Genomic DNA, 6944 nt, shown 5'->3' on the forward strand with positions numbered 1-6944 from the left:
TATATATATATATATATATATATATATAATAACATAAACCCAACCATTTTAAAGTGTCCAGTTTTGTGAATTAGGTACACTCAAAGTATTATACAGCCATCACCACCATCCCACTCTGGAACCTCATGTTCTCCAACTGAAACTCCGTACCCATTAAGCACCAACTCCCCACAGTGCAGGAGCTTGCGTATCTATCTCTGTGACTTTTGTTGTGAGGTAGGAGCTATTTCCCCACCATTTTTATTTTATTTTTTTTGAGACAAAGTCTTGCTATATCGCCCAGGCTGGTCTTGAACTCCTGAGCTCAAGCGATCCTCCTGCCTCAGCCTCATGAGTAGCTGGGAACACAGGTGTGCACCACCTTGCTTGGCTCCCAGTTTTTACAGACAAGGACACGGAGGGGCAGACAGGAAAAGCAGTCCTGGCTTTCCCAAGAACAAACAGTCAGGAAGAGGACTTGAATCCTGGTCTGCCTGATTCTCAAGCTTTCTGTGGTTTCCATCCTGAGCTGACCAAGATTTAGGGCTATCATGGAAATGGCATAATCGAGTGATGTCACTGATGATTAGTGATTTCATACGTGATGTCACACACTGAACTGTGGCCTGAAGTAGGAAGCCTTCTAGACAGCATGGCTGGTACTCAGGAAAGCTTCCCAAAGCAAGGCCAGGCACTGTTAGTCTTTGGCCCACCTCAGAGCATTCAGAAAGTGAGGATCCCCTCATGCTCTCCTTTAAATTGGTGCCTTGCTCAAAAGCTGGGTTTGCTCATTCGAAGGCAGTAGGCTCAAGGGCTTGACACCACTCAAAGGCTCACCCTCTGTGGAATAGTGAAAGGAGGATGGGCTAGGGGGTGCAGACAGGCTTGGGTTCGAATCCTGACTCTGCCACTCTGTAACCACTTGTGGTGGACTCTTAGGGGAAAAGAGATCCTTTGAGTTAGCTCAGGCATAGAAGTTTAGTATAAAAATACACGTGGAACCACTGTGACTTCTCAGGAAACCCCAGGAGCAGGTGCTGAAGCTGAGGAGGAATATGAATTCAAGACTCCTCAGGGGCTCTTGAGGGGTGAAGAGGTCACAGCTCTTCCTTCTCAGGCTCTGCCCGCCCTCAATGTGATTCCACCGCATTGGGATCTTCTATGTCTCTTCCAAGCTCTGCTCCCTCTTGGGGAACTCTGATTCAGATTGAGGTTACTAAGAGGGAATTCTATTGGCCAGCTGTCTTTCTGCACCAGGCAATAAGTCAGAGGTGACTGGCTAGCCCGTGGACCAACAGGACTAAGGTTAGAGCCGCCCTCTGGTCTAATCACCTAGGGCAGAAGAGGCCTGGGTAGATAAGTGGTGATTTAAACAACTGGGGTAGGGGTGATGTCATATGGTGTATAATGTGGCCCGCTGCGAAGTCTTGGCCAGTACTAAGTCCCTTAGAAGGGGTTGTAGGGTGGGTAGGCAAACAGGACTAATACACATATTGTGTATCTTTAGGCAAGTTTCTTAACCTCTGTGGGCCCATTGTTTCCTCATCTATACAAACGGGACAATAACACCTACCTCATAGGGTTTTTGTAAAGATTAAAAGCCCAGGAAAAGATGGGACAAGAAAAGGGGACAAGAAAAGTCTCAAAGTCCCTGGCACACAGTAGTTACTTGAGAAACATTGGTTTCCCTTCCCTTCCCTTCTGTAGGAAAGACCGTAATTTGTTCTCTCTTGTTCCCTTTGTTCTTCCTTTGTTCTCTAGTAATACATTTTGTTCTCTGTGGCAGAAATGGGCCTCCTAGCCAAGCACCTAGTAGGAGAGGAAGATGGAGTCCCTCTCTTATAATCCTGAAGAACGAGTATTGCTAGCTAACCCTCTTCAAGAGCCTTTGGCAGGACAAGTGATGAGGAGCAAAGAGGGCGCCTGTGTGAAAAGGAAGATAAATGTGCCCCATGCTTAGGAAGACACTATGATGGAATGCCTGGACAAAGCAGCATTTTTCTTTGAAATGCTATGAGACGATAAAAATGAAAATAGGTCTTGCCAACTCGAGGGCCTAGGGCAGAAGAATTATTTCTCAGAGGTTATTCCATGCTCAGAGGAGTTGTCCTAGTCCTCATTCAATCATTGACTCAGCAAATATTCATAAAATGTCTACTTTGTGGCTGTCTCTGCTTTCATAGAACTTACAGTCCCACCAGGGACTGTAATAATAATCCTACTAAGGGACTGTCAAATAATCCTACTAATGAATATACAAATACAAACCACTATGAGTGTTATGAAAGAAGGGGGCATGATTCTACGAGAACTTTTAGAATCTGACCTAGATTGGGGAACCAGGCCGTGTTAAAGATTTGGACCTTTATCTTGAGAACAATAGGAGGTTGTTGAAGGGTTTAAACAAGGTTTTGGCATAATCAGATTTGCGTTTTGAATTGCTCTGGTTACAATGAGGAGAACAGATTGAAGGAGGCCTGTTGTGGTAATGCAGCAAGAGATAATGGTATTTTGCTTTGGTAGTGGTGATGGTGGTAGAGACAAAGAGAAGTTATGGATTAAAGAGATGTTTAGGAAATAGCAGCATTGGCCAGGAGTGATGTCTCATGCCTATAATCCCAGCACTTTAAGAGGCTGGGGTGGGCAGATCACTTGAGGTCAGGAGTTTGAGACCAGCCTGGCCAACATGGTGAAAACCCATCTCTACTAAAAATACAAAAATTAGCAGGGCATGGTGGTGCATGCCTGTCATCCCAGCTACTCAGGAGGCTAAGGCAGGAGAATCACGTGAACCCAGGATGCAGAGGTTGCAATGAGCCAAGATCACACCACTGCACTCCAGCCTGGGCAACAAAGCAAGACTCTGTCTCAAAAAACAAAAAAGAAAGAGAGAGGAAGGAGGGAAGGAAGGAAGGAAGGAAGGAAGGAAGGAAGGAAGGAAGAAAGGCAGGCGGAGGGAGGGAGGGAGGAGGGGAGAGAGGCAGGGAGGGAGGGAGGGGAAATAACAGGATTTCCAGGACTTAATGATTGATTAGATACGGGATGAGGAGGAACATAGTGACAAGGATTTGGGCTTATATAAATGGATGGAAGACCAGAAGTGAAGTCTCAGACATATTGCCTTTGAGACACCCAACTGCCAAAATTGAGCCGGCAGCTGGATACATGACCTGGAGCCCCAGGGAGAGGTCAGGCTGGAGATGACAAATGTGTAGGTCATTTACTCAGAGGTAGTTCAAAGGCAGTATATGAGCTTGCTTAAGGAGAGAGTAGAGTGAGAAGGAAAGAGGCCTAGGACCAACTCTGAGGAACTCAGACGTGTCATTTAGGGCAGTGGTTCTGAAAACATGCTCCATGGAACCCTGGGGCATCCCTAAGACCTTCTCAAAGGCCTGTGAGGTTAAAACTATTTTCTTTCCTTTTTTGTTTTTGTTTTTTGTTTCTGTTTTTTTTTCAGACAGGGTTTCACTCCTGCTGCCAGGACTGGAGTGCAGTGGTGCGATCTTGACTCACTGCAACCTCTGCCTCCCCAGGCTCAAGTGATCCGCCTACCTCAGTCTCCTGAGTAGCTGGGACCACAGGTGTGCAACACCATACTCAACTAATTTTTGTATTTTTTTGTAGAGATAGGTTTTGCCATGTTGCCCAGGCTGTTCTTGAACTCCTGGGTTCAAGCCATCATCTCACCTCAGCCTCGAAAAGTGCTGGGATTACAGGCATGAACTACTGTGCCCAGCTAAAACTATTTTCATAACAGTGTAAGACATGATGTGTCTTTTTCATTGTGTTGACATTTGCACTGATGGTGCAAAAGCAATGGTGGGTAAAACAGCCTGCGCCTCAGCACAAATCATGACAGTGGTGCTAACCTGTGCTAGCAGTCATAGTACACTTCACTGCCATGTGCATGCACTAAAAACATGTCCTGTTTACTTAGCAATGTTCTTTCAGCCAGTATGGGCCTGAAATAAAAAAGAAAAGAAAAAAAAAAGAATTTTCTTGATCAAACAGTAAAGATTATTAATTTCTACTAAACCTCAACCCTTGGGTACTTTTTTAAAAATATTCTGCTGGGCACGGTGGCTCATGCCTGTAATCCCAGAACTTTAGGAGGCTGAGGCAAGTGGATCACCTGAGGTCAGGAGTTTGAGACCAGCCTGACCAACATGGAGAAACCTCATCTCTACTGAAAATACAAAATTAGCCATGCATGGTGTCACATGACTGTTATCACAACTACTCGGGAGGCTGAGGCAGGAGAATTGCTTGGACCCAGGAGGTAGATGTTGTGGTGAGCCAAGATCATGCCATTGCACTCCAGCCTGGTCAGTAAGAGCGAAACTCCATCTCAAAAAAAAAAAAAAAAAAAAAAAAAACCTGACAGCTAGGAGCAGTGGCTCAAGTCTGTAATCCCAGCACTTTGGGAGGCTGAGGTGGGTACCTCACCTGATGTCCAGAGTTCGGGACCAGCATAGCCAACATGGTGAAACCCCAAGTTATAAAAATACAAAAATTAGCCAGGTATGGTGGCAGGCGCCTCAGTACTCAGGAGGCTGAGGCAGAGAATTGCTTGAACCCAGGAGGTAGAGGTTGCAGTGAGCCGAGATCGCACCACTACACTCCAGCCTGGGCAACAGAGCAAGACTCCGTCTCAATAAATAAGTAAATAAATAAACAGACAAAATTAGCCAGCGTGGTGGTGTGTAACTGTAATCCCAGCTACTCAGGAGGCAAGGCTGGAGAATTGCTTGAACCCAGGAGGTGGAGATTGCAGTGAGCTTGCTTGAACCCAGGAGGTGGAGATTGCAGTGAGCTGAGAGTGCACCATTGCACTCCAGCCTGGGTGACAAGAGGGGAGCGCTAAAAAAAAAAAAATTCTGATAAAATAGAAAGTACACATAGGCCGGGCGCGGTGGCTCAAGCCTGCAATCCCAGCACTTTGGGAGGCCGAGGCGGGTGGATCACGAGGTCAAGAGATCGAGACCATCCTGGTCAACATGGTGAAACCCCGTCTCTACTAAAACTACAAAAAATGAGCTGGGCATGGTGGCGCGTGCCTGTAATCCCAGCTACTCAGGAGGCTGAGGCAGGAGAATTGCCTGAACCCAGGAGGTGGAGGTTGCGGTGAGCCGAGATCGCGCCATTGCACTCCAGCCTGGGCAACAAGAGCGAAACTCTGTCTCAAAAAAAAGAAAGAAAGTACACATAAAGCATTTCTGCTGTATCCCAAGTACAGCAATAGTCCCCAGGAAAAGCACTTTTGCGGTTGTCTTTGTTTCAAGCAGAGCTAGCCTCTTTTTTCATGGAATATCATTTTGTTTTGTTCTGGGTTTTTTGGGTTTCTTTCTTTCTTTTTTTTTTTTTTTAAATGAGGTTTCACCGTGTTAGTCAGGCTGGTCTTGAACTCCCGACCTCAGGTGATCTGCCCGCCTTGGCCTCCAAAGTGCTTGGATTACAGGTGCGAGCCATGACACCCAGCCTGGGGTTTTTTTTTTTTTTTTGGTTTTTGTTTTGTTTTGCTTTTTGAGGGTTTTTTTGTTGTTTGTTTGTTTGTTTGAGACAGAGTCTTACTCTGTCACTCAGGCTGGAGTGCAGTGGCACGATCTTGGCTCACTACACCCTTGAGCTCCCATTCTCAAGTGATCCTCCTACCTCAGCCTCCCAAAGTGCTGGAATTACAGACTTGAGCCACTGCTCCTGCCTATCAGATTTTTTTTTTTTTTTTGAGATGGAGTTTCAGCCTCCAGAGTAGTTGAGACTACAGGCGCGCACCACTATACCTGGCTAATTTTGTTTATTTTTTTGTACAGACAGGCTCTCACTCTGTTGCCAGGCTGATCTCTAACTCCTGGGTTCAAGCGATCCTCCTGCCTCAGCCTCCCAAAGTGTTGAGATTACAGGTGTGAGCCATGGCACTCGGCAAGGAGAATTATTTTTACTTGAAAGAATAACAGAGACAAACTATGATTTTTCAGATTTGAGTGTCTGGCAGATAGTTTTCCAAAAATGAACAAAGTGAGCTTATTACTTCAAGGAAAACAACTGACAGTGTTGGTTGCCAGTAATAAAATTCAAGCTTCCAAGTGAAAAATTAGAATTTTGGAACACTTGTATCTGTCACCATGAACTTGAAAACTTCCTAATACTTAAAGACTTCTTTGATGAGATTGATTGTGATATAATGAATGTAACTTTAAAATTATTGTGTAATGAAATGCATCAACATTTAGAAGCTATATATAATTCAGTGGACCTATATTTTCCAAATGACCAATGAACAGTGTTACAAAATCTCTTCAAAGTTTGAGATTAACCAATGGATTTTAATGTAATAGAATAGGAGTTGATTGATATGATTTCAGATTCCATATACCTTTAAGAAACTATGTTTCCTCTTTAGTATAATGGTGAGGAAAAAAGAAAAGAAAGAAAAAACTATTTGTGTCAACTTCTGGTGTACTGTCCAAGAAAAATATCCACAATTATCTGAAGACTAAAATATTTCCCACTTTTCCAACTCGGTGAGGCTAGATTTTCATGTCATGAATTAAAGAGATAGTTAGGAAATAACAGCTTTGGCCAGGCACATTGGCTCACACCTGTAATTGCAGCAACTTGGGAGGCCGAGGCGGGCAGATCACTTGAATCCAGAAGTACAGCCAAAACAACATATTGAAACTGATTAGACCAGGCGTGGTGGCTCACACCTGCAATCCTAGTACTTTGGGAGGCTGAGGTAGGTGGATCACTTAAGTCAGGAGTTCCAGATCAGCCTGGCCAACATGGTGAAACCCTGTCTCTACTAAAAATACAAAAATTAGTCAGGTGTGGTGGTGCATACCTGTAATCCCAGCTACTTCGGAGGCTGAGGCAGGAGAATGACTTGAACCCGGGAGGCAGAGGTTGCAGTGAGCTGAGATCATGCCACTGCACTCCAGCCTGGCTGACAAATGCTACCTCAAAAA

The 6944-nt window shown here is 44.9% G+C and overlaps 1 pseudogene; it reads right to left on the reverse strand.

The window, feature by feature from the left end:
• LOC108284295 overlaps window positions 1-6944 on the reverse strand; it is a 19476-nt pseudogene that overhangs the window by 3171 nt on the left and 9361 nt on the right.

This window comes from Cebus imitator, unplaced genomic scaffold, assembly GCF_001604975.1.
Source record: "Cebus imitator isolate Cc_AM_T3 unplaced genomic scaffold, Cebus_imitator-1.0 Scaffold274, whole genome shotgun sequence".
Lineage (NCBI taxonomy): Eukaryota > Metazoa > Chordata > Mammalia > Primates > Cebidae > Cebus > Cebus imitator.